The sequence below is a fragment of the Felis catus genome, chromosome B4 (assembly GCF_018350175.1).
Source record: "Felis catus isolate Fca126 chromosome B4, F.catus_Fca126_mat1.0, whole genome shotgun sequence".
Taxonomy (NCBI): domain Eukaryota; kingdom Metazoa; phylum Chordata; class Mammalia; order Carnivora; family Felidae; genus Felis; species Felis catus.
The window spans coordinates 121,204,991-121,218,511 of record NC_058374.1 but is presented as its reverse complement, the minus strand read 5'-3'; the positions used below and the strand labels follow the sequence as shown (position 1 = coordinate 121,218,511).

The 13,521-nt window shown below is 40.6% G+C and overlaps 1 protein-coding gene across 3 annotated transcripts in view; it reads right to left on the bottom strand.

The window, feature by feature from the left end:
* The window catches only part of ANO4 (anoctamin 4), a 416,845-nt gene that overhangs the window by 355,329 nt on the left and 47,995 nt on the right, over positions 1-13,521 (bottom strand). The gene's annotated exons all lie outside the window — the stretch shown is intronic.

Sequence of the window (13,521 nt, the reverse complement as noted above, 5' to 3'; positions counted from 1 at the left end):
AAATGTAAGCACATAGCTACATGCAATATAGGCAGTCAGTGATAAGCTCTATGACACAGATGCAAAGGTCAAAAAGAAAGGGGGGTGGAGGCAAGCAGGGCCATTTTAGAAGACCTTCTGAGGAGGGCAGATTTGGCTGATCCTCAGAGAAATGGCAGGCCTCCTGCAGGTAGAAGTTAAGACCAGCCATGAAGGTCGTGCCTGATAAAGTTATGGCCAGAGGTAAGACAGAACTGGGTCAGGAATAAATGGATTCATTCATTCATTCACATTCAACAAACATCTCTTTAGCACCTGCCAATGGCAAACATTGTAAGTGGTGGAAGAAGTTAGGCAAAATACGATGATCAGGGTGAAACTTCACACAAATATGAACATTAGGTTACATTTCTTAGAGGCAGCAGAGAGCCTGGTGGGATGGATGCCATTGGCGCCTTGCTCCCTGTGGATTCCTCCCTCTTTCTAGTGTCCCTTCCCATACAGAGGCTGGCAAATTAAAACCTACATTTACTACACTCCTTGAAGCCAGGGTTCTGAAGGAGAATTAGGTTCCATCAGTTTGATGCATTTGCATGTACTCTGGAAGGTGGAAATTAGAAGGAGACCATTTTCTTGACTTCTTTTGGCTGCTCTTCACTTTGATAAGATCATAAAGGTACGATGTTTTCCTGCAGCATTCTGGGGTACAATGTCTTGCTGGGTGAGGAAAAGCAGTTGAGGGGCAGTAGCACCATGGATTCCTGATCCATGAACAACTATGGCTGGAAGTTCTTAAACTCCAGGCTTTTAGTAGACATTGGTGCATCCTTCCTGTACCTGTTCCTTTAACCCTCCTCTGATATTATCATTCCTAACCCCCATGTTAAATCCTTTCCTGATTGAAATACATAGAGTGACCTCTGCTTCCTACACTGAATTTTGATGAGTATAGCCAATAAAGAGTTTTAAGCAAGGGAGAGATAGGAGATTTGTGCTTCAGGAAGGGACCTTGGTGGCTGCTTCAAAGACAAACTGGAGACAGATTTAGGAAACTCTTAGGAATGTCCAGCCTAGACCAATGTGCCTGGGATACTGGGACTGAATAAAACAGTTGTAGTGGGAAGAGAGAAGGAATGGAAATACGATACTCCCTAAGTTGAATTTATAGGATCTACTGAAAATGGAGATGAGAGAAGAAATTTAAACTTCGCCCTACTTCATCCCAACCCTGCCGGGGTCCTCTGCACTCTGTTCTTCACCATCATAGGACCTGCCATACTTCCTTAAAAGTCATCCTTCTCTTCAGGCTTCAGACCTTTCTGCTCTTTGCTGCAGCCTAAGTGCAGAGCACAGCAAATAGCCCCTAATAGAATGCTCAGTAGACACTGGTTGGGTGGATAGAAAGGGAGAAAGGAAATATCTAACCTCAGAGACACTGTGAGGATTGAGATTCTATTAACCAAGGAAGTAGTCACAGGCTGAGTACTGCTTGAGTAATACTGAATCTTGGATTACATGGGGAATCCAGGTGAAGAATATTAGCACACCAGTAGACATAAGAGTCTGGTGGTTGGGAAGTAGGAGCTTTGACACAAATCTTAGAATTACTGCACAGAATGAAAGCTGAATACTTCCCAGGAAAAGATGATGCCTCAATAAAGCTTGGGTGATACCCATATTATTATAATTATTATAATATGTGCACTGTCCTTTTAATCTTACAGCAACTTATAAGTGAGGTGTTATCATCCTCATCTTACAGAGAAGGAAACTGAAGTTCAGCAAAGTGAAGAACTGCCCAAGGTCACATAGCTGGTGAGGACAGAGCTGAGGTTCAAACCCAGGTCTCCCTGACTCTAAAACCTGTGCTCGTTGTTCTCCCTCAGCTGACATGAGAAGAAAGAGTTAGTGACAGTGACAAAAGACTGGTCAGAGAGGAAAGAAGAGAAGTAGAGAAATGACAGAACACAAAAGCCAATTAAGCAGATTAAAAAAAAAGACTGTAGACTAGAAGATGCTCACAGGAATGAGAAGTCAATCAGGAGTTTCTTTAACAAGAGCAAGATGCTTATGGGCCAAAGAGAACAGTGAAAGGTAGAAATCAGAGATGTAAGAGGTGAAGGCAATGAGTAAGAAACGTCTTAAAAAGATGCAAAGAATGGATAAGCAGCCTTTGAGAAAAGAAGGACAACAGACAAAGTTTTAAAATTGAGTTGTGGTCCCCCGCCTGATACTGACAAAGCAAACATTGAGTACCTAACAAATTACTTTGTTTGCCAATAAACCTAACAGATGTCAGGCATATGCACTGATCAGGCTACACGCAAAGAGAAACAATTTTCCTTTTGATTGGAATTCTATCAATCTATTTCATAGCACTGATTAGCTCATGCGGATAAGAAGCTCTGATAGGAAGTTAAATTTGTATTTGGTCAGCCAAAAGAAAGTGATCAGTAATTATCATTTATTAAAGATGGTCTTTTTATTTTCATAGTCTTCCAAAATCCATGGTAGGGGATAATGAAAAGGGTCCTTCATAGCAAAACAATTATTAACTGTCACTAAAGACTATGTCAGCAGAACTACAGAAATACACAGAATACAATCAGATATTATCTAAATAGCTACAAACATTGGAATGAGAAAAGAGAAAATGGAATATAATCAAGCAGTAAATAGATTGGATTTAACCAATCTAATAGTGAAGCAATCCGGATGGATGATTATAGACCTAAATCAGACTAAAGATATAACCAGAATCTATCTGATGAGGACTAGAAGACCATTCCACGTGGACATGTGGATTTGGAGACTTCCCTGGCATTGCAACCTTGGAAGAGAGGTCTATGTGTCCCCCACAGTTAAGAAAAATCCACCTAGACACGAGCACCTCCTGACCTTAAAGCCTAGCAGAATGGTTGATGGCAGAATTGTTTTCTTGGTGGGTAAACATCTGTTAAGCCTGGGAGTATCTAGAAATACATGGAAATAATGTTATAAATTAAATCTATCATATCAATATTTTTGTGTTCAGTATTTAAAGAGTATATAATGTTTATGAGAATCTGGTACATTGGCCTAGCTGGCAGATGACCATTTCAATTCCAAGGTAAATTATGTGGTTGAATAACTAAGCCCGGTGACTTCAAGTTAAGATGTATGGCAGAACTTTGCTTAAGTCTGTCACAATACTGGGAGGTTTAGGAGAAGTTTTACCACGTTACACATTTATTGTATTTGTAAGAATCATGAAAAATTTTCTTCATTAGGAAAATGAGGTCTTAAAAAGGAAACAGAATATTAAAACTATCAATGCATTAGAATGTTTAGGAGACTTTAAATGAGGCCAAACTGTAACCAGATTGCTTGTGACAATTAACATTTATAGATTTAGAATTAAATAATAAGGTGTGTGTGTTTAAAAGTTAAAGGAAAAACTAGAATCTTGAATTTGTAACCTTAATAAAATATTAATGTTTAAATGGCTGGCAAATACAAAGTCCTTGGGGAGCACAAGAGCCCCATCAAGGATAGCAAGAAGCTCACATTGACATGGTCACTGATATGGAGGGACGAACATCTGCAGCCTACATACCAGGCACCTACTACTGTGTGCCACCAGCTGAGAGAACAAAGGCACCGAAGACAGCATGGTGGGGAAGACAGAAAGGAGCACAGAGGAGCAACTGCAACATGGAGAAAAGTACCTCAGAAGGAGGAAGGGCCAGGATGCCTGGGGAGGTTGGCACAGCCAGCCCTGATCAGAGGGAGATCTCCCTGGAGAACTGAGCCTGTGGAGTGGAATAGGGGGCCACCTTGAACAATGGCTGATAATGGTCTCAATCACAGCAAACCAGGCAATAATCTACAAAGAAAAGAGGCAAAGGAGGTGGTTCTAAAGGTTTTAGAGAGATCTCAAACAGTTCCACAGGAGAACCAGGAGAAAAGAAAAAAAAAGGCAAAAAGCTAGGCTGTATTGCCTGAAACTGAGGTTTTCTCTGCTTACACAAGATGTTCTTCTTTCTGCTGGCTGCAGGCTCATCATTATGACAATAGCAGCACTCAGCTGCCTGTCTCTGAACCAGGAAGAATCTGGAACCAAACTAGAAGAAACTGGAACCAATCTACTATAGAGGAGAATTTCTGGTTAATAGAAAAGGAGAATTTGTAGCCCCTTAGAATATTAAGCCTCAGTGGCACTTTAGAGACCGCATACTTCTGCATTCTCAATCCTAGCTACATTTCAAAAAACTAAAAATGCCAAAGCCCCATCTGGGACCTGCTGTATCACTCGTTGGAGGGGGGAGTCAGTCCCAAGAATGTGCATATTTACTTTGTTATGGTGGTTTTTAGGAATAATAGCAGTATTAGTAATATATATTCACTGTTTAACAAAATCTCAAACAACACAAGTATATGAAGTAAAAAGAGAAATTTCCCTTCTTCACCTTTTCTAATCCCAGAGGCATTTATTCCATAACATGTAGGAGTATGTGAGGGAGTGTGTGTGTATTTTAAAGGCATCCCAACTAATAGATAATGTGTTAACAGTGGAATCTGGGTGGTGGGTGTTCACTATAAAACTCATCCTACAGGGGCACCTGTGGGTGGCTCAGTCGGTTAAGTGTCCAACTCTTGATTCTGGCTCAGGTCATGATCTCACAACTCATGAGATTGAGCCCCAGGTCAGGCTCAGCAGTGACAGACAGAGCTTGCTTGGGATTTTTGGTCTCCTTCTCCCTCTCAAATTAAATAAACAAACATTAAAAAATTCATTATATATTTCTGTTTTAAGATGTTATCATAAAATATCCAGGAAACAAATTCTCCAGCTGATAAGAATGCACAGCCAGGGTTGACAACCACTGGTTTAAGCATAACCCAAAATTACAAATGAGAAAACTTTGGACAACAGAGGTAATCCTATCTGCCCCAAATCTAACAGGGTAGGGGTCAGAGTCAGCCCATGAACCCGGATCTTCCAGCTTTCTGTCTAGTATTCTTTCCAACATACTATGCAATCTCTAACAGGAGAGGCAGCCCCAGAGCAGACAAGGCAAGGAGACATAGAAGTTGCCTTTTCTCGACTTTAAATGACCAAGACTCTTGTATTTTGACTCTTCCTTGTGGCAGAAAACAACACTAGAACTCAGATGCTACGATCTTTATTTTGTGTATGTTCATTAAATTACACTTCTCTACCTTACTGATTCACACTGCCTTCAAGGACTTTCAGATTCCACAGAAAATTCCAGCATACATTCACCTTCATTTGCCTTCTGAAGTATTAAAGCCCACTGAAACTCCTTGTTGTCGCAGAGAGGAAGAAAAAGGACATTTTCAAAAATGTTAAGCATTATCCTCTAAAGCCAACGAGGAAACGTCACAACAAAATGACAGTACAAGAACATTCCTGATCATAAGTGAATAATAAGACAGTAAATTGCAATTGCTGAATGGGGGATATTAGCATCAGTAAAAGGTTGGAAAATAACCTTTATAGATGCTAAGATTCATTTTGTGGAAGGAAGTGGAAAGACAGGAATTAAATTAAATTAGTCTGAATTCCAAGCAGTATCGTTACAAAATAAGGGCACTGTTTATTGCCAAATTTTATATGCAAGAAAGGCAACTTTTTCCTATTCCCACATAAAACTTAGGAAAAGTCTAACTTACGGAATCTCTTTGTGGAAGAGCCCAAACATTAGGGATAAATATTAAGGCTTCATCTGCCAGCCCAGGGAGAACTCATGGCTTTTTGTTCTTCCCAGCAGTCAGTTCAAAATATAAGGATAGGGACATATAAATCAGGAGACCTGGTTTCTAGTCCCAGCTTTGTCACTAAATTGCTTTTTCTCAGCTTTCTTACCTGCAAAAATGGGGTCTAAATGGCCTTTCAGGTGTCTTAGAATGCTAAAACCCTGGACTCAATACCTGTGTATTCCATCTAAGACATTTGGTAAGCAGTGTCCCAAAAGAGTTATCTTAAATACCACTACCTGCATATTTTTCTCCTATCATTTTTGCTCATCCTCCACTCATCCCCAACCAGTTCTTTTTTTTTTTAATTTTTTTTAATGTTTATTTATTTTTGAGACAGAGAGAGACAGAGCATGAACGAGGGAGGGTCAGAGAGAGGGAGACACAGAATCGGAAACAGGCTCCAGGCTCTGAGCTGTCAGCACAGAGCCTGACGCCGGGCTCGAACTCACGGACCGCGAGATCATGACCTGAGCCAAAGTCCGCGAGATCATGACCTGAGCCAAAGTCAGCCGCTTAACCGACTGAGCCACCCAGGCACCCCCCCAACCAGTTCTTAAAAATGTAGTCTGTAAGGAAACATTACCCCAAAAGGAAAAGGCCAGGAGTTATTTGAAAAGACATGCCCTTTTTCTCTTTTGATTAGTATTTGTAAAAGAAATAAAAGCAAAAAATTCAAGTGACCGTGAGTAGGCCCTGCAGATGAAAGCGATTTTCTTCAGTCTTAAATGAATCCTTAAAAACAACTCTTAAAGGCTACAATTATTTTTATGACAGATTCAAATAGCCCCCTCACATTAAAAGTGTTCCCAAAAGGTATATCATCAATAGATTCCAGAAATTATACTCGAGTCTACACTCTTTGACCTCCATAATGAAAGGTCTAGAAAGAAAAGTACACTGAGGCATCAGGGTCTCATCTTCCCTGGCAGGGAGGGCCCAGAGTCATTTCTGGTGCAGAATCCCTAGGGTGGTTTTTGAACCAAACCATTAACTTACACGAGTTCTAACATGGGTATAGATCTCTGTAGACTGCTCTCAGGAGTTCGTTCTGATAGCCTCTCCTCCACCAACCACTCTACTTACTGCCAACAAGAGGTTGGGAAAATCTCAGTATCCAGGACACAAGGATATGCCCAGAACAGGTTTGGGAGCCAGACTGCCTGACCTTGAGTACTGGGTCAACCAGTTCCTGGCTGTGTAACCTGGACAGGTTACTTTACCTCTTCCTCCTCTTCCCCTCCTGTATAACAAGGATAATAACTGCTACCTTCTATGGTTTTATGAAGATTAAGGAAACTAGTTCACAAATGAATAGCACCAGGCATTGTAGCAAGCACTCACTGAGTTTTTCCTATCATCATTTAACATTTTGGCACCTTAACGTAGTGCTGGTTTTTGCTGTCGTTACTGTTTATTTTAGAGAGAGAACACTCAAGCAGGGGAGAGGGGTAGAAGGGGAGAGGGAGAATATTAAAGCTGAGCACAGAGCCTGACATGGGGCTTGATCCCACAACCCACGGCTAGGATCATGACCTGAGCCAAAAATCAAGAGTTGGAGGCTCAACCGACTGAGCCACCCAGGAGCCCCATTCAGTACTGCTTTTAATCATTGATTGGTAGGAAGTCCATGGTTTCAGTACAGATTGCAGAATTTTTTTTAATGTTATCCATTTGAGAGAGCGCACATACGTGCAAGCAGGGGAGGGGCAGAGAGAGGGAGACAGAATCTAAAGAAGGTTCCAGGCTCCAAGATGGCAGCACAGAGCCCAACACAGGGCTCAATGCATGAACCGTGAGATCAGGAGCTGAGCCAAAATTGGACGCTCAACTGACTGAGACACCCAGGCACCCCCAGCCTGCAAATTTTTAAAAGACATAGGTGTCTAAAAACACAGTTGGAAGAAAGCTACTAAATGTTTTCCTTAACAAGCAAAAGGCTCTTATCTCTATGATATCAGAATGGCAATCACACACACACACACACACACACACACACCCACACACACACCCCATCTACTAGCTGTCAGTAGTTTCACCCCTGGAGCGGCCACTAATAAGCACATGAGTATCCTGCTCATTTCTCTCTCACCCCTTTACTATATTCTAGGTACTACGTTAAGGCTTTTTATACGTATTATTTCATTTAACACTTAAAACAACATTTTAGTGGAGATTAGTACCATTTTCATTTTTCAGGTCAGGTACCTGTGATTTAAAGGACAAACAAGTTCCCCAAGGTCACACAATCTTGGATCTAGGAAGTGATCCCAGGTTTGATGATAAACACTGAACTCCCAAGCACTGTATCTACCCCACTGCCACACGTCATTTACACCCTGCTTCGATGAAGCATAGAAAAGAAGAATACAAGAGCTACGTATTCACGTGCACATGGGTCATTCTTCGAGGGCAGGGTTTCCGTCTGGGTCTATGGCCTCCTTCTGATCTCCAACTCACCTACGTTCTAAACATCATTTTTAAGAATGCATTTCCAAAGGGCAATTACTTTCTGGAGGAAGGAAAAATGATTTTATTTGAGAGGCTGCTATTTTAAGGTGTTTAGCTTTTCACTTAGAAGCCCCAAACAAGCATTCTTTAAATGCAAATTTGAAAAGTGAGGCATTTTTACATACAATGATTTTTATAATTGGAGAGGGGAGGAAGAGGAAGGTGGTGTAATCGGGCTTTGAACTGTATAGCCCTTTCTTAGACTACAACTCACTTTTTGCCTCAAAGCAACACAAGAGGTACCCCACTCTCAGCCTATCAGAACTTTAGACCAAAATACAGCTTGGAGGAAAGATTACACTGGATATTTTTTCTTTTTTATTTAATGTTTACTTATTTTGAGAGAGAGAGAGAGACGGAGACAGAGAGAGAGAGAGGAAGGGAGGGAGGGAGAGAGAGGCTCAGAGAAGGAGAGAAAGAATCCCAGGCAGGCTCCACACTGCCAGTGCACAGAGCCTGACGTGGGGCTCGATCTCACAGATTGAACTGTGAGATCATGACCTGAGCCAAAATCAAGAGTCCGAGTTGGTTTTTTTTTTTTTTTTTTGCTTGCTTGTTTTAATGAATTTGATACGATCTTTGGGTTTCAATTGCATTTCCCCTATAGGCAGGCAAATTAAAGTTATTACTTACTTTTTCTTTTCACTTGTGAGATTGCCCAAAGAAAATTAGATTGATTTTGCTATAGTGAAAATGACAATTGACAATTTGAAAGTCAAAACTTTCTGTGTTCAAGTGGAAAACAGGCAGACAGGGGTCATCTCATTTTGGTTTGTATTTGACTAAGCATCATTGTGTGTGTGTGTGCAGTGTGGGGAAGGATGTGGTGTGCACGTGCACTTCCCAAATGTCACTTCAAGAATCATGTGTGCTCCAGCTCTATTTCCTATCAAGTATTTTCATCTGTTTGACTGTTTAACCTCTACTCACTAAGGAATAACTTAATCAAAAAACTCAATCTGTTTCAGGTGTTACTTTCTCCAGGGATATAATCTCAAGATGTTGATCTCTTTTTCTATTCAATTAGATATACCCTGTGACCTAAAAAATTATTGGGTTGCTCCAGTCTTTTCGTTATAAAATGTTGTTGGTGCAATTCAGCACACTCTTAAGGAGGTCAAGATTGAGAGATAATTTTCTTTGGGTTTAGTTTCTGGCTATTCTTAAGATTTCATTAAAATAGATCCTAGAGTTTAATGTTTTTGAATGTTATAATTATTTAACTTGCTTTTCTCAAACAAAGATTTTCTCAACTACTTTTATTAAGTAGAAACCACACAGGACAGAGGCAGTTCTGTTTTTCTAAGTCAGACTCTAGAAGAGAAGTTGGCAAACTTTCTATGAAGGGCCAGAGAGTAAATATTTTCTGCTTTGCAGACTATGCAGTTCTTTCTACAGCTACTCAACTCTGCTATTGTAGCATGGAAATAGCCATAGATGATATAGAAACAAATTAGCAGGACTGGGCTCTTTTTTTTTTTAGAGAGCAGGTGTATGGAAGCAAGTGGGGAAAGGGGCGGGGGGGGGGCAGGTGGGGAGAGAGGGGGAGGGAGAGAGAGGGAGAGAGGGAGAGAATCTTAAGTAGGCTCCATGCTTAGCACAGAGCCTGACTTGGGGCTTGATCCCATGACCCTGGAATCGTGACCTAAGCCAAAATCAAGAGTCAGGCACTCAACCAACTGAGCCACCAGACAACCTATCATGACTGTGTTCTAGTAAAACTTTATTCACAAAACCAGGCAGTGATGCACGTGTGGCCCACAGGTCATAGTTTTCCAACCCTCCCTGGAGCATATCAAAAGGCTAAATTTCTCAGGGTTGCTGATCTTCTACCCAAATCCACAACATAGGTTGTTTAACAAATTTAGTGATTGAGATGCTATAATTATCCATATTGTATTTTATGCACTTGTCTGCATATCTGTGTTCTATTTCATAATGAAGTTTGGGGTTTTTTTTTTGATTTTTGTTTTTTTTAAGTAAGTGATCAAGTGATCAGGAAGGTTGGTCAAGGTTTAGAAGGAGGATACAAAGGGAACTTTTCTGGATGGGTCAAAGATTTTTACAGAGACTGAGAAACTCTGGAGTTGGACGCAACGCACTATTACACAGTCCAATCTCCTTCCCAATGGAGGAATTTCTTTTGCAACACCCCTGGCAGGTATTCAGTTAACCTCTGAGGGAAAATGTTTTGGGCTAGATTGGGAGGAAGGATTACCAATTTATAAAGCAAAACTGGTCCTCTCTATTTCATTCAATACATATGCTTATGGACACAAAAGCAAAGCCAAAAAAGCAAAAACAAACAAGTGGGACTACATCAAATTAAAAAGCTTCTGCACAGCAAAGCAAATTAGCAACAAAATGAAAAGGCAACCTGAAGAATGTGAGAAAGTATTTGCAAATTGTGTCAATAGCCAAAAAAAAAAATCTGATTAAAAACTGAGATGAACTAAATAGACGTTTTTTAAAAGACCTACAAATAGCTTATAGGGATATAATACTTGAAAAGGTTTTCAACATCACTAACTGGGGAAATTCAAATCAAAATGCAAATATCACCTCACCCTTGTTAGAATGGCTACATCAAGAAGATAAGAAATAAGTGCTGGCAAGAATGTAGAGAAAAGGGAACCCTTGCGCACTGTTGGTAGAAATGTAAATTGGTACAGCCACTGTGGAAAACCGTATGGAAGTTCCTCAGAAAATTAGAAATAGAACTACCATATGATCCAGCAATCCTACTTCTGGGTATATATTCAAAGGAAATGAAAATAGGATATTGAAGAGATATCTGCACTCCCATGTTCACTGCAGCACTGTGTGTGTGTGTGTGTGTGTGTGTGTGTGTGTGTGTGTGTGTGTGTTTCCTCACACCAACAAGCAATTCTCAGACACTAGCATGGTCTCCAAGATTTCAACTCAATTTAAGTCAATTTTGGCACTACCTACACCTGGAGATTACATCAGCTTCCACAGACAAAACAACTCAGCCCCACAAGACCATCCTCCACTTCAGGGGCCATTTGCAAGCCCAGGTTATTTATTACCTGTGCTTCTCAATCAACTAGCTAAGTGAAAATCAGAGATTTCCAAAACCCCCTCTCTGGATTTGATTAATTTGCTAGAACAGCTTACAGAACCCAGAGAAACATTTTACCTACTAGATCATTGGTTTATTACAAAAGGATAGAACTTGGGAACAGCCAGAAGCAAGAGAAGTATAGAGCAAGACCTGGGGAAAGGGCAAAGAGCTTCCATGACCTCTCTAGGTACACCACTCTCCCATCAGCTCCATGGGTTCACCAACCTGGAGGCTCTCTGAACCCTGACCTTTTGGGGCTTTAGGGAGGTTTCATTACATAGCCATGACAATTAAGTCATTGTCCATTGGCAACTGATGAACCCTCCAGTTCCTCCTCCCTTCTGGGACTAACAGTGCCAACCCTCTAATCACATGGTTAGCCCCACTGGCAACCAGCCCCCTTTCTAACCTGCTTAAGTCACCTCATTAACAAAAGAGCTTTATTGCATTTAGAAAATTCCAAGCATTTTAGGAGCTCTGTACCAGAAACAGGGACAAAAAACAAGCATTTCTTATAAATCATAATATCACACACACACACACACACACACACACACACACACACACACACACACATACACACACACGCGCAAATATTATTCTGTAATAACTATGAAGGAAATTCTGCCATTTGCAACATGGACGACCTTGAGGACATTACGCTTAAGTGAATAAGCCAGACAAAAAGACAAATACTGCATGGTGTCATTTATAAGTGGAATCTTAACCAAAAAAAAGAAAAAAAAAAGTCAAACTCATAGAAACAGACTAGAAGAGGGGTATCTGGGGGAAATAGGAAGAGGTTGGTAAAAGGGTACAAACTTTCAAAAATAAGTCTTCCTGTGCAATGACCAAGTTCCAATCATAAGGCTTGACCCTGTGAGAACACAAACATCCCTGACACTGTCATTCCTGTAGGGAGCTCACAGTCTAATGAAAGAAATAAGACAGGATGCAAATAGTTACAACAGAAAGTAGAAGTAGTAGAAAGTTATTATGACTTAAAGATGACCACAGACAACCCAATTTAAGGATGAGGGAAGGGGGGCCCTGGGTGGCTCAGTCGGTTAAATGTCTGACTTCAGCTCAGATCATGATCTTGTGGTCCATGGGTTCGAGCCCCGCGTCAGGCTCTGTGCTGACAGCTCAGAGCCTGGAGCCTGCTTCGGATTCTGTGTCTCCCTCTCTCTCTGCCCCTCCCCATTCGCACTCTGTCTCTCTCGCTCTCAAAAATAAGTAAACATTAAAAAAAATTGTTTTAATGAGGGAAGGATTTGAACAGGCACTCCACAGACCTAGGAAGAGATGCTCCATGTTATTAGTTACCACACAAGTACAAAGTAAAAACCACACTAAGGTACCATTTCACACCCACCAGACCAGCAAAACGTACAAGCCAGACACTCTCAGGGGCTGGCAAGGATATGGAGCAATGAGGACACGCAGGGCTATTGTGGGGATTGAATGAGTTGACATGAGTGCAGGCACGCAGTAAACTGTGTGACTTAGCCATCAGTCATCATCATCACGGTTGTTGAAATTATGTACAGATGGTCAAAGTGTAAATGGCTATAACCAATTTGGAAACCAATTTGGAAAACAATTTGGTCTTTAATATAGCCGAGCAGGTTTATACCCTATGGTCCAGCAATTCCACTCCTGGGTAGATCCCTAGAGAACCTCCTGCACCTGAACACATACAAAAGCGAATTCAGAAAATTCTTAATAGCCCCAAACTGGAATCACACAAGTGTCTGTAAATGGTGGAACAGAGATAGTAGGTATACTAATATAATGGAATACTACACAGGAGCAGATATAAAGGAACTACTCCTGTCCATAACACAGATGAATCTCCTCCAACTTACCTTCAGGTAGAAAAAGTCTAAAAAAATATACTGTTTGCTCCAGTTTAAATAAAATTTAATAAAAACAAAACTATGTATAATGATTCATGCTAGTTATACTTGAATTTTAAGAAATACAACTTTTTAAAAGTTTTTTTAAACTAAACTATGTATAGTTTAGGGATATGAATGTGTAATAAAACTATAAAATAAATCAAGAATATGAAAATTCCCAAATTTAGGAGAATAGTTACCTTTAATATGGGGGAGAGAAAAAAATAGGATAGGGGAGAGGCCACAAGAGCACTGAAAGGCAATATTTATGATCTTTTGTTTAAA